This window comes from Phyllobates terribilis, unplaced genomic scaffold (genome assembly GCF_046119375.1).
Source record: "Phyllobates terribilis strain yellow unplaced genomic scaffold, ASM4611937v1 Scaffold_40__1_contigs__length_11209783, whole genome shotgun sequence".
NCBI classification, from domain to species: Eukaryota; Metazoa; Chordata; class Amphibia; order Anura; family Dendrobatidae; genus Phyllobates; species Phyllobates terribilis.
Genome location: NW_027362800.1, coordinates 6562435 through 6584299, shown reverse-complemented (window position 1 = coordinate 6584299; position 21865 = coordinate 6562435). Strand labels below are relative to the sequence as shown.

At 45.9% G+C, this 21865-nt stretch overlaps 15 non-coding genes and 1 pseudogene across 15 annotated transcripts; all 16 read left to right on the top strand.

The window, feature by feature from the left end:
• The first annotated feature begins 1826 nt into the window (after positions 1 to 1826).
• Positions 1827 to 2027, top strand: LOC141185992 (U2 spliceosomal RNA; annotated as a pseudogene).
• A 1120-nt stretch (positions 2028 to 3147) lies between these two features.
• LOC141188672 (U2 spliceosomal RNA) lies at positions 3148 to 3338 on the top strand. Its single transcript, XR_012262756.1, has one exon. It is a non-coding gene; the product is annotated as a U2 spliceosomal RNA (small nuclear RNA).
• A 1119-nt stretch (positions 3339 to 4457) lies between these two features.
• LOC141188671 (U2 spliceosomal RNA) lies at positions 4458 to 4648 on the top strand. Its single transcript, XR_012262755.1, has one exon. It is a non-coding gene; the product is annotated as a U2 spliceosomal RNA (small nuclear RNA).
• Positions 4649 to 5769: 1121 nt separating this feature from the next.
• On the top strand, positions 5770 to 5960 carry LOC141188670 (U2 spliceosomal RNA). The gene has a single exon (XR_012262754.1). It is a non-coding gene; the product is annotated as a U2 spliceosomal RNA (small nuclear RNA).
• Positions 5961 to 7080: 1120 nt separating this feature from the next.
• Positions 7081 to 7271, top strand: LOC141188669 (U2 spliceosomal RNA). The gene has a single exon (XR_012262753.1). It is a non-coding gene; the product is annotated as a U2 spliceosomal RNA (small nuclear RNA).
• Positions 7272 to 8393: 1122 nt separating this feature from the next.
• Positions 8394 to 8584, top strand: LOC141188667 (U2 spliceosomal RNA). Its single transcript, XR_012262750.1, has one exon. It is a non-coding gene; the product is annotated as a U2 spliceosomal RNA (small nuclear RNA).
• Positions 8585 to 9708: 1124 nt separating this feature from the next.
• LOC141188666 (U2 spliceosomal RNA) lies at positions 9709 to 9899 on the top strand. Its single transcript, XR_012262749.1, has one exon. It is a non-coding gene; the product is annotated as a U2 spliceosomal RNA (small nuclear RNA).
• A 1120-nt stretch (positions 9900 to 11019) lies between these two features.
• On the top strand, positions 11020 to 11210 carry LOC141188665 (U2 spliceosomal RNA). The gene has a single exon (XR_012262748.1). It is a non-coding gene; the product is annotated as a U2 spliceosomal RNA (small nuclear RNA).
• A 1119-nt stretch (positions 11211 to 12329) lies between these two features.
• Positions 12330 to 12520, top strand: LOC141188664 (U2 spliceosomal RNA). The gene has a single exon (XR_012262747.1). It is a non-coding gene; the product is annotated as a U2 spliceosomal RNA (small nuclear RNA).
• Positions 12521 to 13640: 1120 nt separating this feature from the next.
• LOC141184244 (U2 spliceosomal RNA) lies at positions 13641 to 13831 on the top strand. The gene has a single exon (XR_012259018.1). It is a non-coding gene; the product is annotated as a U2 spliceosomal RNA (small nuclear RNA).
• Positions 13832 to 14955: 1124 nt separating this feature from the next.
• Positions 14956 to 15146, top strand: LOC141188663 (U2 spliceosomal RNA). Its single transcript, XR_012262746.1, has one exon. It is a non-coding gene; the product is annotated as a U2 spliceosomal RNA (small nuclear RNA).
• A 1121-nt stretch (positions 15147 to 16267) lies between these two features.
• On the top strand, positions 16268 to 16458 carry LOC141188662 (U2 spliceosomal RNA). Its single transcript, XR_012262745.1, has one exon. It is a non-coding gene; the product is annotated as a U2 spliceosomal RNA (small nuclear RNA).
• A 1124-nt stretch (positions 16459 to 17582) lies between these two features.
• LOC141188661 (U2 spliceosomal RNA) lies at positions 17583 to 17773 on the top strand. The gene has a single exon (XR_012262744.1). It is a non-coding gene; the product is annotated as a U2 spliceosomal RNA (small nuclear RNA).
• A 1124-nt stretch (positions 17774 to 18897) lies between these two features.
• LOC141188660 (U2 spliceosomal RNA) lies at positions 18898 to 19088 on the top strand. The gene has a single exon (XR_012262743.1). It is a non-coding gene; the product is annotated as a U2 spliceosomal RNA (small nuclear RNA).
• A 1120-nt stretch (positions 19089 to 20208) lies between these two features.
• LOC141188659 (U2 spliceosomal RNA) lies at positions 20209 to 20399 on the top strand. Its single transcript, XR_012262742.1, has one exon. It is a non-coding gene; the product is annotated as a U2 spliceosomal RNA (small nuclear RNA).
• A 1119-nt stretch (positions 20400 to 21518) lies between these two features.
• Positions 21519 to 21709, top strand: LOC141185498 (U2 spliceosomal RNA). The gene has a single exon (XR_012260155.1). It is a non-coding gene; the product is annotated as a U2 spliceosomal RNA (small nuclear RNA).
• Positions 21710 to 21865: the final 156 nt, after the last annotated feature.

The window sequence follows — 21865 nt, the reverse complement described above, 5'->3', positions numbered from 1 at the left end:
CGGTTAGGTTTGGGTAACATGTTTTGTTCGTATGTCCGTCTGATGTATTTTGATATCCACAGCTCGGTGTTGGTGAACGGCTGGAAGACTGACCCCTTCCCTGTCCTCTCTGGGGTCAGACAAGGCTGCCCTCTATCACCTCTTCTTTTTGTTTGTGTTATAGAACTCTTCGCAGAGGCTATCCGGCAGAATGGAGAGATCAGAGGGATCACCGCACCGGGTCCGGGACGACACGAGGTCAAGTGCTCGCTCTACATGGACGACGTCACCGTCTTCTGCGCTGATCGTGGTTCAGTCGACGCCCTCGTCCAGACGTGTGAGAGGTTCGGCCGGGCTTCAGGGGCCAAAGTCAACTGCAGGAAGTCGGAAGCCATGCTCTTCGGGGATTGGCAGCCGGCCTCCTCCGCCCCCTTCCCCTTCAACATTCAACCGGATTTCCTCAAGGTGCTGGGAGTCTGGTTCGGGAAGGAAGGAGCGGCCCTCAAGTCCTGGCAAGAACGCTTGGCCAAGGTGAAGCAACGGATCGGACTCTGGAGCCTCAGACACCTCACTTGTGAGGGTAAGGCACTCGTCCTGCGTAATGAGGTCCTGCCCGTCTTGCAGTACACGGCGCAGGCCTGGCCCCCACACGTCACTGTGTGCAGGGCCATTACCAGGACAGTGTTTCACTTTGTCTGGGGATCCAAGATGGACAGAGTCAGGCGGGCCGTCATGTACAAGGAGCCTCGCAAGGGTGGGAAGGGCGTTCCAGATATCCCCACCCTCCTGCGATCCTCTTTTGTGTGTGATTGTGTCCGCCGGACTTTGCAAGTCAAGAATGGCTCCGCGGGCAGGTCCATGTCTCGCTTCTTCCTGCTTCCTCTTTGGAGGCGACTCGGCTGGGACAAGTGGGACAGCTCCTTCCCCTACAACTGGACGACGCCATGGTTCTACGGAGACGTCGTTCGATTTGTGGGGGAACATCAACTGGAGGGACTCAAGCCCGACTTGTGGAAGCCCAAAACTATCCACAAGCTCATCAGAGCCAAGGATGACGTGGAGAACATCACAGGACTTCACCAGGACACGCTGGAGACTGTGTGGACAAATGTGTCGTCTGACAGGCTGACCAACGGGCACAAGGACTTGTCGTGGATGGCGATTCAGGGCGGACTGCCCGTCCGGTCATTCATGCATGCCCGGAACCTGTGCAAGACCCGGTACTGCCAAAGATGCCCCTTCGTGGAGGAAACATCTTTGCACACTTTTTGGGACTGCGGATTTGCACAGCGCCTGTTGACTGCCCTTGAGGACGACCTGAGGAACTCTGTCCCCAGGGCGAGCCTATCGCACCATTCTGTGTTTTACGGACTCTTCCCTGGGGTTCATACCGTCGGAGCCATCCAGGAGGCTTGGCGCCTTATGAACTGCTTCAAGGATGCCGTTTGGGTCGCCAGGAACCGGCTCATCTTGAGGAGGGAGAGGATGTCCATCCAGGACTGCCGCAGGCTGATCCACAGCCTGCTCAGAGACTATTCCATCGTGGACAGTACGGAGGACGAGGATGAGGACTAAACCCCTCCTCCCCCTCTCCCCTTATGTGTCTTGTCTTTCAATAAAGCTTCGGGCCTGTGATTTTCCCCTCCCCATCCCCTTTTTCCCAATCCCCATCCCTTTTCACGGTTCGTCGTACTGTATTGATTGACATGCTTTTTCTTTCAGATTGAGTGTTTTGTGTAGCATAGGGGTGTGATGTGTCTAGTTAGTGCGTCGTATCCTCATGCTATGTAAATATGATGTAGAATTCTGTGTGTACTGGGCTGCGGCACTGTACACTGTCTGTTAACTTATTTTTTTGTGCTAATAAAAGATATATTCAATAAAAAAAAAAAAATTCTGTTCTTATCAGTTTAATATCTGATACGTCCCCTATCTGGGGAACATATATTAAATGGATTTTTAGAACAGGGAGATGGAAAAAGAGCTTGCTCTGTCCACTCCACGCATTGACCTGGTATTGCAGTATCTCCAGGACCGGTGCACCCCTTCTTTAATGCAGTTTCTAAAATCAGAAAGAATTGAATTCAATGCTTTTTGTTCATTTTGCTTGTTTGTCGGATTTTGGGATGGACTCTTTGGCTTTGCTTTTCTTCTCCTCATTGGATTTTTCATGTTAAAAGTTGCAGAAGCCAGATGACAAGCTCATTTTGGTTCAACTGCAGCAACTGTGCATTGCATTGCCATGTAATGTAATGTAATGCAATGCTATCTATCTAGCTCTCCCTCTATACTTCCTTTTGGATAAACAGACATATTAGGCAAGCATTTTGGAGCTTTCACCTAAATAACTACAGGTGGTGAGATAAGCTGCACAATATAATTGACCTTTCAGTATATTGTTGCACACACACCATCTATTTAGCAAATGCCCTTGTTATCAACAGCAGCCTTTTAAACTCACCTGAGCTAACAGGTATGTGAGCTGGTTACTCTGCTGCGCTTAAAATTTCTTTTTTGGTTTGCTACAATGCCTTTTCTGAAACGTTGTCTCCCTCTGCTGGAACACTGACTTCTTTCATTTAATGCCTGCAGACTATAAAAGAGAAACCAACCCAAAAAGTTTGGTTGATTAGTCTGTGTCATTCTTTTAAACTGTTGCTTATGGCGGTCTCTGTGAGCTTCTCAGTGACATTCAGCCATCCAGGTATCCCGCCTGCAGTAGACGGAATGTGGCAATGGAACGCTGGCTGCGCGTGTCATAATAGGCTCTGAGCCTTTATATACCTGCGCACAGCAGCAGCCACCTTCAGTCTGCTGCTGGACAGCCAGCAGCAGCAGCAGCAGGAGAGGTAATTAATCAGCAACCCTCCTGCTAAGGGTAGACAGCTGCTCGTTCCACCCCCCCCCCGCCTTAATTGGTTCTCCTCCCTTCCAACGGTGTTGAGGCGGGTGGGAACAGCCGGGGGTTGAGGGTACTGTGCTAAAAGAGGTGGAGTTATGCAGATCTAAAACGCGTGGATTGCAGCAGCAGCAAGCCGAAAAGTGCAGGCATGTGAGGGATCTAGAGGTTGACAGCATGTCTTCTTAACGGGAGTCCAGGTGGCCATCTCCACAAATGGACTTTTCAGAATCCTTGGGTGGCACCGTAGTCGGAAACCAATTCTGGTTATCGCTTCTCGGCCTTTTGGCTAAGATCAAGTGTAGTATCTGTTCTTATCAGTTTAATATCTGATACGTCCCCTATCTGGGGACCATATATTAAATGGATTTTTAGAACAGGGAGATGGAAAAAGAGCTTGCTCTGTCCACTCCACGCATTGACCTGGTATTGCAGTATCTCCAGGACCGGTGCACCCCTTCTTTAATGCAGTTTCTAAAATCAGAAAGAATTGAATTCAATGCTTTTTGTTCATTTTGCTTGTTTGTTGGATTTTGGGATGGACTCTTTGGCTTTGCTTTTCTTCTCCTCATTGGATTTTTCATGTTAAAAGTTGCAGAAGCCAGATGACAAGCTCATTTTGGTTCAACTTCAGCAACTGTGCATTGCATTGCCATGTAATGTAATGTAATGCAATGCTATCTATCTAGCTCTCCCTCTATACTTCCTTTTGGATAAACAGACATATTAGGCAAGCATTTTGGAGCTTTCACCTAAATAACTACAGGTGGTGAGATAAGCTGCACAATATAATTGACCTTTCAGTATATTGTTGCACACACACCATCTATTTAGCAAATGCCCTTGTTATCAACAGCAGCCTTTTAAACTCACCTGAGCTAACAGGTATGTGAGCTGGTTACTCTGCTGCGCTTAAAATTTCTTTTTTGGTTTGCTACAATGCCTTTTCTGAAACGTTGTCTCCCTCTGCTGGAACACTGACTTCTTTCATTTAATGCCTGCAGACTATAAAAGAGAAACCAACCCAAAAAGTTTGGTTGATTAGTCTATGGCATTCTTTTAAACTGTTGCTTATGGCGGTCTCTGTGAGCTTCTCAGTGACATTCAGCCATCCAGGTATCCCGCCTGCAGTAGACGGAATGTGGCAATGGAACGCTGGCTGCGCGTGTCATAATAGGCTCTGAGCCTTTATATACATGCGCACAGCAGCAGCCACCTTCAGTCTGCTGCTGGACAGCCAGCAGCAGCAGCAGCAGGAGAGGTAATTAATCAGCAACCCTCCTGCTAAGGGTAGACAGCTGCTCGTTCCACCCCCCCCCGCCTTAATTGGTACTCCTCCCTTCCAACGGTGTTGAGGCGGGTGGGAACAGCCGGGGGTTGAGGGTACTGTGCTAAAAGAGGTGGAGTTATGCAGATCTAAAACGCGTTGATTGCAGCAGCAGCAAGCCGAAAAGTGCAGGCATGTGAGGGATCTAGAGGTTGACAGCATGTCTTCTTAACGGGAGTCCAGGTGGCCATCTCCACAAATGGACTTTTCAGAATCCTTGGGTGGCACCGTAGTCGGAAACCAATTCTGGTTATCGCTTCTCGGCCTTTTGGCTAAGATCAAGTGTAGTATCTGTTCTTATCAGTTTAATATCTGATACGTCCCCTATCTGGGGACCATATATTAAATGGATTTTTAGAACAGGGAGATGGAAAAAGAGCTTGCTCTGTCCACTCCACGCATTGACCTGGTATTGCAGTATCTCCAGGACCGGTGCACCCCTTCTTTAATGCAGTTTCTAAAATCAGAAAGAATTGAATTCAATGCTTTTTGTTCATTTTGCTTGTTTGTCGGATTTTGGGATGGACTCTTTGGCTTTGCTTTTCTTCTCCTCATTGGATTTTTCATGCTAAAAGTTGCAGAAGCCAGATGACAAGCTCATTTTGGTTCAACTTCAGCAACTGTGCATTGCATTGCCATGTAATGTAATGTAATGCAATGCCATCTATCTAGCTCTCCCTCTATACTTCCTTTTGGATAAACAGACATATTAGGCAAGCATTTTGGAGCTTTCACCTAAATAACTACAGGTGGTGAGATAAGCTGCACAATATAATTGACCTTTCAGTATATTGTTGCACACACACCATCTATTTAGCAAATGCCCTTGTTATCAACAGCAGCCTTTTAAACTCACCTGAGCTAACAGGTATGTGAGCTGGTTACTCTGCTGCGCTTAAAATTTCTTTTTTGGTTTGCTACAATGCCTTTTCTGAAACGTTGTCTCCCTCTGCTGGAACACTGACTTCTTTCATTTAATGCCTGCAGACTATAAAAGAGAAACCAACCCAAAAAGTTTGGTTGATTAGTCTGTGGCATTCTTTTAAACTGTTGCTTATGGCGGTCTCTGTGAGCTTCTCAGTGACATTCAGCCATCCAGGTATCCCGCCTGCAGTAGACGGAATGTGGCAATGGAACGCTGGCTGCGCGTGTCATAATAGGCTCTGAGCCTTTATATACCTGCGCACAGCAGCAGCCACCTTCAGTCTGCTGCTGGACAGCCAGCAGCAGCAGCAGCAGGAGAGGTAATTAATCAGCAACCCTCCTGCTAAGGGTAGACAGCTGCTCGTTCCACCCCCCCCCCCGCCTTAATTGGTTCTCCTCCCTTCCAACGGTGTTGAGGCGGGTGGGAACAGCCGGGGGTTGAGGGTACTGTGCTAAAAGAGGTGGAGTTATGCAGATCTAAAACGCGTGGATTGCAGCAGCAGCAAGCCGAAAAGTGCAGGCATGTGAGGGATCTAGAGGTTGACAGCATGTCTTCTTAACGGGAGTCCAGGTGGCCATCTCCACAAATGGACTTTTCAGAATCCTTGGGTGGCACCGTAGTCGGAAACCAATTCTGGTTATCGCTTCTCGGCCTTTTGGCTAAGATCAAGTGTAGTATCTGTTCTTATCAGTTTAATATCTGATACGTCCCCTATCTGGGGACCATATATTAAATGGATTTTTAGAACAGGGAGATGGAAAAAGAGCTTGCTCTGTCCACTCCACGCATTGACCTGGTATTGCAGTATCTCCAGGACCGGTGCACCCCTTCTTTAATGCAGTTTCTAAAATCAGAAAGAATTGAATTCAATGCTTTTTGTTCATTTTGCTTGTTTGTCGGATTTTGGGATGGACTCTTTGGCTTTGCTTTTCTTCTCCTCATTGGATTTTTCATGTTAAAAGTTGCAGAAGCCAGATGACAAGCTCATTTTGGTTCAACTTCAGCAACTGTGCATTGCATTGCCATGTAATGTAATGTAATGCAATGCTATCTATCTAGCTCTCCCTCTATACTTCCTTTTGGATAAACAGACATATTAGGCAAGCATTTTGGAGCTTTCACCTCAATAACTACAGGTGGTGAGATAAGCTGCACAATATAATTGACCTTTCAGTATATTGTTGCACACACACCATCTATTTAGCAAATGCCCTTGTTATCAACAGCAGCCTTTTAAACTCACCTGAGCTAACAGGTATGTGAGCTGGTTACTCTGCTGCGCTTAAAATTTCTTTTTTGGTTTGCTACAATGCCTTTTCTGAAACGTTGTCTCCCTCTGCTGGAACACTGACTTCTTTCATTTAATGCCTGCAGACTATAAAAGAGAAACCAACCCAAAAAGTTTGGTTGATTAGTCTGTGGCATTCTTTTAAACTGTTGCTTATGGCGGTCTCTGTGAGCTTCTCAGTGACATTCAGCCATCCAGGTATCCCGCCTGCAGTAGACGGAATGTGGCAATGGAACGCTGGCTGCGCGTGTCATAATAGGCTCTGAGCCTTTATATACCTGCGCACAGCAGCAGCCACCTTCAGTCTGCTGCTGGACAGCCAGCAGCAGCAGCAGCAGGAGAGGTAATTAATCAGCAACCCTCCTGCTAAGGGTAGACAGCTGCTCGTTCCACCCCCCCCCCGCCTTAATTGGTTCTCCTCCCTTCCAACGGTGTTGAGGCGGGTGGGAACAGCCGGGGGTTGAGGGTACTGTGCTATAAGAGGTGGAGTTATGCAGATCTAAAACGCGTGGATTGCAGCAGCAGCAAGCCGAAAAGTGCAGGCATGTGAGGGATCTAGAGGTTGACAGCATGTCTTCTTAACGGGAGTCCAGGTGGCCATCTCCACAAATGGACTTTTCAGAATCCTTGGGTGGCACCGTAGTCGGAAACCAATTCTGGTTATCGCTTCTCGGCCTTTTGGCTAAGATCAAGTGTAGTATCTGTTCTTATCAGTTTAATATCTGATACGTCCCCTATCTGGGGACCATATATTAAATGGATTTTTAGAACAGGGAGATGGAAAAAGAGCTTGCTCTGTCCACTCCACGCATTGACCTGGTATTGCAGTATCTCCAGGACCGGTGCACCCCTTCTTTAATGCAGTTTCTAAAATCAGAAAGAATTGAATTCAATGCTTTTTGTTCATTTTGCTTGTTTGTCGGATTTTGGGATGGACTCTTTGGCTTTGCTTTTCTTCTCCTCATTGGATTTTTCATGTTAAAAGTTGCAGAAGCCAGATGACAAGCTCATTTTGGTTCAACTTCAGCAACTGTGCATTGCATTGCCATGTAATGTAATGTAATGCAATGCTATCTATCTAGCTCTCCCTCTATACTTCCTTTTGGATAAACAGACATATTAGGCAAGCATTTTGGAGCTTTCACCTAAATAACTACAGGTGGTGAGATAAGCTGCACAATATAATTGACCTTTCAGTATATTGTTGCACACACACCATCTATTTAGCAAATGCCCTTGTTATCAACAGCAGCCTTTTAAACTCACCTGAGCTAACAGGTATGTGAGCTGGTTACTCTGCTGCGCTTAAAATTTCTTTTTTGGTTTGCTACAATGCCTTTTCTGAAACGTTGTCTCCCTCTGCTGGAACACTGACTTCTTTCATTTAATGCCTGCAGACTATAAAAGAGAAACCAACCCAAAAAGTTTGGCTGATTAGTCTGTGGCATTCTTTTAAACTGTTGCTTATGTCGGTCTCTGTGAGCTTCTCAGTGACATTCAGCCATCCAGGTATCCCGCCTGCAGTAGACGGAATGTGGCAATGGAACGCTGGCTGCGCGTGTCATAATAGGCTCTGAGCCTTTATATACCTGCGCACAGCAGCAGCCACCTTCAGTCTGCTGCTGGACAGCCAGGAGCAGCAGCAGCAGGAGAGGTAATTAATCAGCAACCCTCCTGCTAAGGGTAGACAGCTGCTCGTTCCACCCCCCCCCCCCGCCTTAATTGGTTCTCCTCCCTTCCAACGGTGTTGAGGCGGGTGGGAACAGCCGGGGGTTGAGGGTACTGTGCTAAAAGAGGTGGAGTTATGCAGATCTAAAACGCGTGGATTGCAGCAGCAGCAAGCCGAAAAGTGCAGGCATGTGAGGGATCTAGAGGTTGACAGCATGTCTTCTTAACGGGAGTCCAGGTGGCCATCTCCACAAATGGACTTTTCAGAATCCTTGGGTGGCACCGTAGTCGGAAACCAATTCTGGTTATCGCTTCTCGGCCTTTTGGCTAAGATCAAGTGTAGTATCTGTTCTTATCAGTTTAATATCTGATACGTCCCCTATCTGGGGACCATATATTAAATGGATTTTTAGAACAGGGAGATGGAAAAAGAGCTTGCTCTGTCCACTCCACGCATTGACCTGGTATTGCAGTATCTCCAGGACCGGTGCACCCCTTCTTTAATGCAGTTTCTAAAATCAGAAAGAATTGAATTCAATGCTTTTTGTTCATTTTGCTTGTTTGTCGGATTTTGGGATGGACTCTTTGGCTTTGCTTTTCTTCTCCTCATTGGATTTTTCATGTTAAAAGTTGCAGAAGCCAGATGACAAGCTCATTTTGGTTCAACTTCAGCAATTGTGCATTGCATTGCCATGTAATGTAATGTAATGCAATGCTATCTATCTAGCTCTCCCTCTATACTTCCTTTTGGATAAACAGACATATTAGGCAAGCATTTTGGAGCTTTCACCTAAATAACTACAGGTGGTGAGATAAGCTGCACAATATAATTGACCTTTCAGTATATTGTTGCACACACACCATCTATTTAGCAAATGCCCTTGTTATCAACAGCAGCCTTTTAAACTCACCTGAGCTAACAGGTATGTGAGCTGGTTACTCTGCTGCGCTTAAAATTTCTTTTTTGGTTTGCTACAATGCCTTTTCTGAAACGTTGTCTCCCTCTGCTGGAACACTGACTTCTTTCATTTAATGCCTGCAGACTATAAAAGAGAAACCAACCCAAAAAGTTTGGTTGATTAGTCTGTGGCATTCTTTTAAACTGTTGCTTATGGCGGTCTCTGTGAGCTTCTCAGTGACATTCAGCCATCCAGGTATCCCGCCTGCAGTAGACGGAATGTGGCAATGGAACGCTGGCTGCGCGTGTCATAATAGGCTCTGAGCCTTTATATACCTGCGCACAGCAGCAGCCACCTTCAGTCTGCTGCTGGACAGCCAGCAGCAGCAGCAGCAGGAGAGGTAATTAATCAGCAACCCTCCTGCTAAGGGTAGACAGCTGCTCGTTCCACCCCCCCCCCCCCCGCCTTAATTGGTTCTCCTCCCTTCCAACGGTGTTGAGGCGGGTGGGAACAGCCGGAGGTTGAGGGTACTGTGCTAAAAGAGGTGGAGTTATGCAGATCTAAAACGCGTGGATTGCAGCAGCAGCAAGCCGAAAAGTGCAGGCATGTGAGGGATCTAGAGGTTGACAGCATGTCTTCTTAACGGGAGTCCAGGTGGCCATCTCCACAAATGGACTTTTCAGAATCCTTGGGTGGCACCGTAGTCGGAAACAAATTCTGGTTATCGCTTCTCGGCCTTTTGGCTAAGATCAAGTGTAGTATCTGTTCTTATCAGTTTAATATCTGATACGTCCCCTATCTGGGGACCATATATTAAATGGATTTTTAGAACAGGGAGATGGAAAAAGAGCTTGCTCTGTCCACTCCACGCATTGACCTGGTATTGCAGTATCTCCAGGACCGGTGCACCCCTTCTTTAATGCAGTTTCTAAAATCAGAAAGAATTGAATTCAATGCTTTTTGTTCATTTTGCTTGTTTGTCGGATTTTGGGATGGACTCTTTGGCTTTGCTTTTCTTCTCCTCATTGGATTTTTCATGTTAAAAGTTGCAGAAGCCAGATGACAAGCTCATTTTGGTTCAACTTCAGCAACTGTGCATTGCATTGCCATGTAATGTAATGTAATGCAATGCTATCTATCTAGCTCTCCCTCTATACTTCCTTTTGGATAAACAGACATATTAGGCAAGCATTTTGGAGCTTTCACCTAAATAACTACAGGTGGTGAGATAAGCTGCACAATATAATTGACCTTTCAGTATATTGTTGCACACACACCATCTATTTAGCAAATGCCCTTGTTATCAACAGCAGCCTTTTAAACTCACCTGAGCTAACAGGTATGTGAGCTGGTTACTCTGCTGCGCTTAAAATTTCTTTTTTGGTTTGCTACAATGCCTTTTCTGAAACGTTGTCTCCCTCTGCTGGAACACTGACTTCTTTCATTTAATGCCTGCAGACTATAAAAGAGAAACCAACCCAAAAAGTTTGGTTGATTAGTCTGTGGCATTCTTTTAAACTGTTGCTTATGGCGGTCTCTGTGAGCTTCTCAGTGACATTCAGCCATCCAGGTATCCCGCCTGCAGTAGACGGAATGTGGCAATGGAACGCTGGCTGCGCGTGTCATAATAGGCTCTGAGCCTTTATATACCTGCGCACAGCAGCAGCCACCTTCAGTCTGCTGCTGGACAGCCAGCAGCAGCAGCAGCAGGAGAGGTAATTAATCAGCAACCCTCCTGCTAAGGGTAGACAGCTGCTCGTTCCACCCCCCCCCCGCCTTAATTGGTTCTCCTCCCTTCCAACGGTGTTGAGGCGGGTGGGAACAGCCGGGGGTTGAGGGTACTGTGCTAAAAGAGGTGGAGTTATGCAGATCTAAAACGCGTGGATTGCAGCAGCAGCAAGCCGAAAAGTGCAGGCATGTGAGGGATCTAGAGGATGACAGCATGTCTTCTTAACGGGAGTCCAGGTGGCCATCTCCACAAATGGACTTTTCAGAATCCTTGGGTGGCACCGTAGTCGGAAACCAATTCTGGTTATCGCTTCTCGGCCTTTTGGCTAAGATCAAGTGTAGTATCTGTTCTTATCAGTTTAATATCTGATACGTCCCCTATCTGGGGACCATATATTAAATGGATTTTTAGAACAGGGAGATGGAAAAAGAGCTTGCTCTGTCCACTCCACGCATTGACCTGGTATTGCAGTATCTCCAGGACCGGTGCACCCCTTCTTTAATGCAGTTTCTAAAATCAGAAAGAATTGAATTCAATGCTTTTTGTTCATTTTGCTTGTTTGTCGGATTTTGGGATGGACTCTTTGGCTTTGCTTTTCTTCTCCTCATTGGATTTTTCATGTTAAAAGTTGCAGAAGCCAGATGACAAGCTCATTTTGGTTCAACTTCAGCAACTGTGCATTGCATTGCCATGTAATGTAATGTAATGCAATGCTATCTATCTAGCTCTCCCTCTATACTTCCTTTTGGATAAACAGACATATTAGGCAAGCATTTTGGAGCTTTCACCTAAATAACTACAGGTGGTGAGATAAGCTGCACAATATAATTGACCTTTCAGTATATTGTTGCACACACACCATCTATTTAGCAAATGCCCTTGTTATCAACAGCAGCCTTTTAAACTCACCTGAGCTAACAGGTATGTGAGCTGGTTACTCTGCTGCGCTTAAAATTTCTTTTTTGGTTTGCTACAATGCCTTTTCTGAAACGTTGTCTCCCACTGCTGGAACACTGACTTCTTTCATTTAATGCCTGCAGACTATAAAAGAGAAACCAACCCAAAAAGTTTGGTTGATTAGTCTGTGGCATTCTTTTAAACTGTTGCTTATGGCGGTCTCTGTGAGCTTCTCAGTGACATTCAGCCATCCAGGTATCCCGCCTGCAGTAGACGGAATGTGGCAATGGAACGCTGGCTGCGCGTGTCATAATAGGCTCTGAGCCTTTATATACCTGCGCACAGCAGCAGCCACCTTCAGTCTGCTGCTGGACAGCCAGCAGCAGCAGCAGCAGGAGAGGTAATTAATCAGCAACCCTCCTGCTAAGGGTAGACAGCTGCTCGTTCCACCCCCCCCCGCCTTAATTGGTTCTCCTCCCTTCCAACGGTGTTGAGGCGGGTGGGAACAGCCGGGGGTTGAGGGTACTGTGCTAAAAGAGGTGGAGTTATGCAGATCTAAAACGCGTGGATTGCAGCAGCAGCAAGCCGAAAAGTGCAGGCATGTGAGGGATCTAGAGGTTGACAGCATGTCTTCTTAACGGGAGTCCAGGTGGCCATCTCCACAAATGGACTTTTCAGAATCCTTGGGTGGCACCGTAGTCGGAAACCAATTCTGGTTATCGCTTCTCGGCCTTTTGGCTAAGATCAAGTGTAGTATCTGTTCTTATCAGTTTAATATCTGATACGTCCCCTATCTGGGGACCATATATTAAATGGATTTTTAGAACAGGGAGATGGAAAAAGAGCTTGCTCTGTCCACTCCACGCATTGACCTGGTATTGCAGTATCTCCAGGACCGGTGCACCCCTTCTTTAATGCAGTTTCTAAAATCAGAAAGAATTGAATTCAATGCTTTTTGTTCATTTTGCTTGTTTGTCGGATTTTGGGATGGACTCTTTGGCTTTGCTTTTCTTCTCCTCATTGGATTTTTCATGTTAAAAGTTGCAGAAGCCAGATGACAAGCTCATTTTGGTTCAACTTCAGCAACTGTGCATTGCATTGCCATGTAATGTAATGTAATGCAATGCTATCTATCTAGCTCTCCCTCTATACTTCCTTTTGGATAAACAGACATATTAGGCAAGCATTTTGGAGCTTTCACCTAAATAACTACAGGTGGTGAGATAAGCTGCACAATATAATTGACCTTTCAGTATATTGTTGCACACACACCATCTATTTAGCAAATACCCTTGTTATCAACAGTAGCCTTTTAAACTCACCTGAGCTAACAGGTATGTGAGCTGGTTACTCTGCTGCGCTTAAAATTTCTTTTTTGGTTTGCTACAATGCCTTTTCTGAAACGTTGTCTCCCTCTGCTGGAACACTGACTTCTTTCATTTAATGCCTGCAGACTATAAAAGAGAAACCAACCCAAAATGTTTGGTTGATTAGTCTGTGGCATTCTTTTAAACTGTTGCTTATGGCGGTCTCTGTGAGCTTCTCAGTGACATTCAGCCATCCAGGTATCCCGCCTGCAGTAGACGGAATGCGGCAATGGAACGCTGGCTGCGCGTGTCATAATAGGCTCTGAGCCTTTATATACCTGCGCACAGCAGCAGCCACCTTCAGTCTGCTGCTGGACAGCCAGCAGCAGCAGCAGGAGAGGTAATTAATCAGCAACCCTCCTGCTAAGGGTAGACAGCTGCTCGTTCCACCCCCCCCCCCCCGCCTTAATTGGTTCTCCTCCCTTCCAACGGTGTTGAGGCGGGTGGGAACAGCCGGGGGTTGAGGGTACTGTGCTAAAAGAGGTGGAGTTATGCAGATCTAAAACGCGTGGATTGCAGCAGCAGCAAGCCGAAAAGTGCAGGCATGTGAGGGATCTAGAGGTTGACAGCATGTCTTCTTAACGGGAGTCCAGGTGGCCATCTCCACAAATGGACTTTTCAGAATCCTTGGGTGGCACCGTAGTCGGAAACCAATTCTGGTTATCGCTTCTCGGCCTTTTGGCTAAGATCAAGTGTAGTATCTGTTCTTATCAGTTTAATATCTGATACGTCCCCTATCTGGGGACCATATATTAAATGGATTTTTAGAACAGGGAGATGGAAAAAGAGCTTGCTCTGTCCACTCCACGCATTGACCTGGTATTGCAGTATCTCCAGGACTGGTGCACCCCTTCTTTAATGCAGTTTCTAAAATCAGAAAGAATTGAATTCAATGCTTTTTGTTCATTTTGCTTGTTTGTCGGATTTTGGGATGGACTCTTTGGCTTTGCTTTTCTTCTCCTCATTGGATTTTTCATGTTAAAAGTTGCAGAAGCCAGATGACAAGCTCATTTTGGTTCAACTTCAGCAACTGTGCATTGCATTGCCATGTAATGTAATGTAATGCAATGCTATCTATCTAGCTCTCCCTCTATACTTCCTTTTGGATAAACAGACATATTAGGCAAGCATTTTGGAGCTTTCACCTAAATAACTACAGGTGGTGAGATAAGCTGCACAATATAATTGACCTTTCAGTATATTGTTGCACACACACCATCTATTTAGCAAATGCCCTTGTTATCAACAGCAGCCTTTTAAACTCACCTGAGCTAACAGGTATGTGAGCTGGTTACTCTGCTGCGCTTAAAATTTCTTTTTTGGTTTGCTACAATGCCTTTTCTGAAACGTTGTCTCCCTCTGCTGGAACACTGACTTCTTTCATTTAATGCCTGCAGACTATAAAAGAGAAACCAACCCAAAAAGTTTGGTTGATTAGTCTGTGGCATTCTTTTAAACTGTTGCTTATGGCGGTCTCTGTGAGCTTCTCAGTGACATTCAGCCATCCAGGTATCCCGCCTGCAGTAGACGGAATGTGGCAATGGAACGCTGGCTGCGCGTGTCATAATAGGCTCTGAGCCTTTATATACCTGCGCACAGCAGCAGCCACCTTCAGTCTGCTGCTGGACAGCCAGCAGCAGCAGCAGCAGGAGAGGTAATTAATCAGCAACCCTCCTGCTAAGGGTAGACAGCTGCTCGTTCCACCCCCCCCCCCCCCGCCTTAATTGGTTCTCCTCCCTTCCAACGGTGTTGAGGCGGGTGGGAACAGCCGGGGGTTGAGGGTACTGTGCTAAAAGAGGTGGAGTTATGCAGATCTAAAACGCGTGGATTGCAGCAGCAGCAAGCCGAAAAGTGCAGGCATGTGAGGGATCTAGAGGTTGACAGCATGTCTTCTTAACGGGAGTCCAGGTGGCCATCTCCACAAATGGACTTTTCAGAATCCTTGGGTGGCACCGTAGTCGGAAACCAATTCTGGTTATCGCTTCTCGGCCTTTTGGCTAAGATCAAGTGTAGTATCTGTTCTTATCAGTTTAATATCTGATACGTCCCCTATCTGGGGACCATATATTAAATGGATTTTTAGAACAGGGAGATGGAAAAAGAGCTTGCTCTGTCCACTCCACGCATTGACCTGGTATTGCAGTATCTCCAGGACCGGTGCACCCCTTCTTTAATGCAGTTTCTAAAATCAGAAAGAATTGAATTCAATGCTTTTTGTTCATTTTGCTTGTTTGTCGGATTTTGGGATGGACTCTTTGGCTTTGCTTTTCTTCTCCTCATTGGATTTTTCATGTTAAAAGTTGCAGAAGCCAGATGACAAGCTCATTTTGGTTCAACTTCAGCAACTGTGCATTGCATTGCCATGTAATGTAATGTAATGCAATGCTATCTATCTAGATCTCCCTCTATACTTCCTTTTGGATAAACAGACATATTAGGCAAGCATTTTGGAGCTTTCACCTAAATAACTACAGGTGGTGAGATAAGCTGCACAATATAATTGACCTTTCAGTATATTGTTGCACACACACCATCTATTTAGCAAATGCCCTTGTTATCAACAGCAGCCTTTTAAACTCACCTGAGCTAACAGGTATGTGAGCTGGTTACTCTGCTGCGCTTAAAATTTCTTTTTTGGTTTGCTACAATGCCTTTTCTGAAACGTTGTCTCCCTCTGCTGGAACACTGACTTCTTTCATTTAATGCCTGCAGACTATAAAAGAGAAACCAACCCAAAAAGTTTGGTTGATTAGTCTGTGGCATTCTTTTAAACTGTTGCTTATGGCGGTCTCTGTGAGCTTCTCAGTGACATTCAGCCATCCAGGTATCCCGCCTGCAGTAGACGGAATGTGGCAATGGAACGCTGGCTGCGCGTGTCATAATAGGCTCTGAGCCTTTATATACCTGCGCACAGCAGCAGCCACCTTCAGTCTGCTGCTGGACAGCCAGCAGCAGCAGCAGCAGGAGAGGTAATTAATCAGCAACCCTCCTGCTAAGGGTAGACAGCTGCTCGTTCCACCCCCCCCCCCGCCTTAATTGGTTCTCCTCCCTTCCAACGGTGTTGAGGCGGGTGGGAACAGCCGGGGGTTGAGGGTACTGTGCTAAAAGAGGTGGAGTTATGCAGATCTAAAACGCGTGGATTGCAGCAGCAGCAAGCCGAAAAGTGCAGGCATGTGAGGGATCTAGAGGTTGACAGCATGTCTTCTTAACGGGAGTCCAGGTGGCCATCTCCACAAATGGACTTTTCAGAATCCTTGGGTGGCACCGTAGTCGGAAACCAATTCTGGTTATCGCTTCTCGGCCTTTTGGCTAAGATCAAGTGTAGTATCTGTTCTTATCAGTTTAATATCTGATACGTCCCCTATCTGGGGACCATATATTAAATGGATTTTTAGAACAGGGAGATGGAAAAAGAGCTTGCTCTGTCCACTCCACGCATTGACCTGGTATTGCAGTATCTCCAGGACCGGTGCACCCCTTCTTTAATGCAGTTTCTAAAATCAGAAAGAATTGAATTCAATGCTTTTTGTTCATTTTGCTTGTTTGTCGGATTTTGGGATGGACTCTTTGGCTTTGCTTTTCTTCTCCTCATTGGATTTTTCATGTTAAAAGTTGCAGAAGCCAGATGACAAGCTCATTTTGGTTCAACTTCAGCAACTGTGCATTGCATTGCCATGTAATGTAATGTAATGCAATGCTATCTATCTAGCTCTCCCTCTATACTTCCTTTTGGATAAACAGACATATTAGGCAAGCATTTTGGAGCTTTCACCTAAATAACTACAGGTGGTGAGATAAGCTGCACAATATAATTGACCTTTCAGTATATTGTTGCACACACACCATCTATTTAGCAAATGCCCTTGTTATCAACAGCAGCCTTTTAAACTCACCTGAGCTAACAGGTATGTGAGCTGGTTACTCTGCTGCGCTTAAAATTTCTTTTTTGGTTTGCTACAATGCCTTTTCTGAAACGTTGTCTCCCTCTGCTGGAACACTGACTTCTTTCATTTAATGCCTGCAGACTATAAAAGAGAAACCAACCCAAAAAGTTTGGTTGATTAGTCTGTGGCATTCTTTTAAACTGTTGCTTATGGCGGTCTCTGTGAGCTTCTCAGTGACATTCAGCCATCCAGGTATCCCGCCTGCAGTAGACGGAATGTGGCAATGGAACGCTGGCTGCGCGTGTCATAATAGGCTCTGAGCCTTTATATACCTGCGCACAGCAGCAGCCACCTTCAGTCTGCTGCTGGACAGCCAGCAGCAGCAGCAGCAGGAGAGGTAATTAATCAGCAACCCTCCTGCTAAGGGTAGACAGCTGCTCGTTCCACCCCCCCCCCCCCCGCCTTAATTGGTTCTCCTCCCTTCCAACGGTGTTGAGGCGGGTGGGAACAGCCGGGGGTTGAGGGTACTGTGCTAAAAGAGGTGGAGTTATGCAGATCTAAAACGCGTGGATTGCAGCAGCAGCAAGCCGAAAAGTGCAGGCATGTGAGGGATCTAGAGGTTGACAGCATGTCTTCTTAACGGGAGTCCAGGTGGCCATCTCCACAAATGGACTTTTCAGAATCCTTGGGTGGCACCGTAGTCGGAAACCAATTCTGGTTATCGCTTCTCGGCCTTTTGGCTAAGATCAAGTGTAGTATCTGTTCTTATCAGTTTAATATCTGATACGTCCCCTATCTGGGGACCATATATTAAATGGATTTTTAGAACAGGGAGATGGAAAAAGAGCTTGCTCTGTCCACTCCACGCATTGACCTGGTATTGCAGTATCTCCAGGACCGGTGCACCCCTTCTTTAATGCAGTTTCTAAAATCAGAAAGAATTGAATTCAATGCTTTTTGTTCATTTTGCTTGTTTGTCGGATTTTGGGATGGACTCTTTGGCTTTGCTTTTCTTCTCCTCATTGGATTTTTCATGTTAAAAGTTGCAGAAGCCAGATGACAAGCTCATTTTGGTTCAACTTCAGCAACTGTGCATTGCATTGCCATGTAATGTAATGTAATGCAATGCTATCTATCTAGCTCTCCCTCTATACTTCCTTTTGGATAAACAGACATATTAGGCAAGCATTTTGGAGCTTTCACCTAAATAACTACAGGTGGTGAGATAAGCTGCACAATATAATTGACCTTTCAGTATATTGTTGCACACACACCATCTATTTAGCAAATGCCCTTGTTATCAACAGCAGCCTTTTAAACTCACCTGAGCTAACAGGTATGTGAGCTGGTTACTCTGCTGCGCTTAAAATTTCTTTTTTGGTTTGCTACAATGCCTTTTCTGAAACGTTGTCTCCCTCTGCTGGAACACTGACTTCTTTCATTTAATGCCTGCAGACTATAAAAGAGAAACCAACCCAAAAAGTTTGGTTGATTAGTCTGTGGCATTCTTTTAAACTGTTGCTTATGGCGGTCTCTGTGAGCTTCTCAGTGACATTCAGCCATCCAGGTATCCCGCCTGCAGTAGACGGAATGTGGCAATGGAACGCTGGCTGCGCGTGTCATAATAGGCTCTGAGCCTTTATATACCTGCGCACAGCAGCAGCCACCTTCAGTCTGCTGCTGGACAGCCAGCAGCAGCAGCAGCAGGAGAGGTAATTAATCAGCAACCCTCCTGCTAAGGGTAGACAGCTGCTCGTTCCACCCCCCCCCCCCCCGCCTTAATTGGTTCTCCTCCCTTCCAACGGTGTTGAGGCGGGTGGGAACAGCCGGGGGTTGAGGGTACTGTGCTAAAAGAGGTGGAGTTATGCAGATCTAAAACGCGTGGATTGCAGCAGCAGCAAGCCGAAAAGTGCAGGCATGTGAGGGATCTAGAGGTTGACAGCATGTCTTCTTAACGGGAGTCCAGGTGGCCATCTCCACAAATGGACTTTTCAGAATCCTTGGGTGGCACCGTAGTCGGAAACCAATTCTGGTTATCGCTTCTCGGCCTTTTGGCTAAGATCAAGTGTAGTATCTGTTCTTATCAGTTTAATATCTGATACGTCCCCTATCTGGGGACCATATATTAAATGGATTTTTAGAACAGGGAGATGGAAAAAGAGCTTGCTCTGTCCACTCCACGCATTGACCTGGTATTGCAGTATCTCCAGGACCGGTGCACCCCTTCTTTAATGCAGTTTCTAAAATCAGAAAGAATTGAATTCAATGCTTTTTGTTCATTTTGCTTGTTTGTCGGATTTTGGGATGGACTCTTTGGCTTTGCTTTTCTTCTCCTCATTGGATTTTTCATGTTAAAAGTTGCAGAAGCCAGATGACAAGCTCATTTTGGTTCAACTTCAGCAACTGTGCATTGCATTGCCATGTAATGTAATGTAATGCAATGCTATCTATCTAGCTCTCCCTCTATACTTCCTTTTGGATAAACAGACATATTAGGCAAGCATTTTGGAGCTTTCACCTAAATAACTACAGGTGGTGAGATAAGCTGCACAATATAATTGACCTTTCAGTATATTGTTGCACACACACCATCTATTTAGCAAATGCCCTTGTTATCAACAGCAGCCTTTTAAACTCACCTGAGCTAACAGGTATGTGAGCTGGTTACTCTGCTGCGCTTAAAATTTCTTTTTTGGTTTGCTACAATGCCTTTTCTGAAACGTTGTCTCCCTCTGCTGGAACACTGACTTCTTTCATTTAATGCCTGCAGGCTATAAAAGAGAAACCAACCCAAAAAGTTTGGTTGATTAGTCTGTGGCATTCTTTTAAACTGTTGCTTATGGCGGTCTCTGTGAGCTTCTCAGTGACATTCAGCCATCCAGGTATCCCGCCTGCAGTAGACGGAATGTGGCAATGGAACGCTGGCTGCGCGTGTCATAATAGGCTCTGAGCCTTTATATACCTGCGCACAGCAGCAGCCACCTTCAGTCTGCTGCTGGACAGCCAGCAGCAGCAGCAGCAGGAGAGGTAATTAATCAGCAACCCTCCTGCTAAGGGTAGACAGCTGCTCGTTCCACCCCCCCCCCGCCTTAACTGGTTCTCCTCCCTTCCAACGGTGTTGAGGCGGGTGGGAACAGCCGGGGGTTGAGGGTACTGTGCTAAAAGAGGTGGAGTTATGCAGATCTAAAACGCGTGGATTGCAGCAGCAGCAAGCCGAAAAGTGCAGGCATGTGAGGGATCTAGAGGTTGACAGCATGTCTTCTTAACGGGAGTCCAGGTGGCCATCTCCACAAATGGACTTTTCAGAATCCTTGGGTGGCACCGTAGTCGGAAACCAATTCTGGTTATCGCTTCTCGGCCTTTTGGCTAAGATCAAGTGTAGTATCTGTTCTTATCAGTTTAATATCTGATACGTCCCCTATCTGGGGACCATATATTAAATGGATTTTTAGAACAGGGAGATGGAAAAAGAGCTTGCTCTGTCCACTCCACGCATTGACCTGGTATTGCAGTATCTCCAGGACCGGTGCACCCCTTCTTTAATGCAGTTTCTAAAATCAGAAAGAATTGAATTCAATGCTTTTTGTTCATTTTGCTTGTTTGTCGGATTTTGGGATGGACTCTTTGGCTTTGCTTTTCTTCTCCTCATTGGATTTTTCATGTTAAAAGTTGCAGAAGCCAGATGACAAGCTCATTTTGGTTCAACTTCAGCAACTGTGCATTGCATTGCCATGTAATGTAATGTAATGCAATGCTATCTATCTAGCTCTCCCTCTATACTTCCTTTTGGATAAACAGACATATTAGGCAAGCATTTTGGAGCTTTCACCTAAATAACTACAGGTGGTGAGATAAGCTGCACAATATAATTGACCTTTCAGTATATTGTTGCACACACACCATCTATTTAGCAAATGCCCTTGTTATCAACAGTAGCCTTTTAAACTCACCTGAGCTAACAGGTATGTGAGCTGGTTACTCTGCTGCGCTTAAAATTTCTTTTTTGGTTTGCTACAATGCCTTTTCTGAAACGTTGTCTCCCTCTGCTGGAACACTGACTTCTTTCATTTAATGCCTGCAGACTATAAAAGAGAAACCAACCCAAAAAGTTTGGTTGATTAGTCTGTGGCATTCTTTTAAACTGTTGCTTATGGCGGTCTCTGTGAGCTTCTCAGTGACATTCAGCCATCCAGGTATCCCGCCTGCAGTAGACGGAATGCGGCAATGGAACGCTGGCTGCGCGTGTCATAATAGGCTCTGAGCCTTTATATACCTGCGCACAGCAGCAGCCACCTTCAGTCTGCTGCTGGACAGCCAGCAGCAGCAGCAGGAGAGGTAATTAATCAGCAACCCTCCTGCTAAGGGTAGACAGCTGCTCGTTCCACCCCCCCCCCCCGCCTTAATTGGTTCTCCTCCCTTCCAACGGTGTTGAGGCGGGTGGGAACAGCCGGGGGTTGAGGGTACTGTGCTAAAAGAGGTGGAGTTATGCAGATCTAAAACGCGTGGATTGCAGCAGCAGCAAGCCGAAAAGTGCAGGCATGTGAGGGATCTAGAGGTTGACAGCATGTCTTCTTAACGGGAGTCCAGGTGGCCATCTCCACAAATGGACTTTTCAGAATCCTTGGGTGGCACCGTAGTCGGAAACCAATTCTGGTTATCGCTTCTCGGCCTTTTGGCTAAGATCAAGTGTAGTATCTGTTCTTATCAGTTTAATATCTGATACGTCCCCTATCTGGGGACCATATATTAAATGGATTTTTAGAACAGGGAGATGGAAAAAGATCTTGCTCTGTCCACTCCACGCATTGACCTGGTATTGCAGTATCTCCAGGACTGGTGCACCCCTTCTTTAATGCAGTTTCTAAAATCAGAAAGAATTGAATTCAATGCTTTTTGTTCATTTTGCTTGTTTGTCGGATTTTGGGATGGACTCTTTGGCTTTGCTTTTCTTCTCCTCATTGGATTTTTCATGTTAAAAGTTGCAGAAGCCAGATGACAAGCTC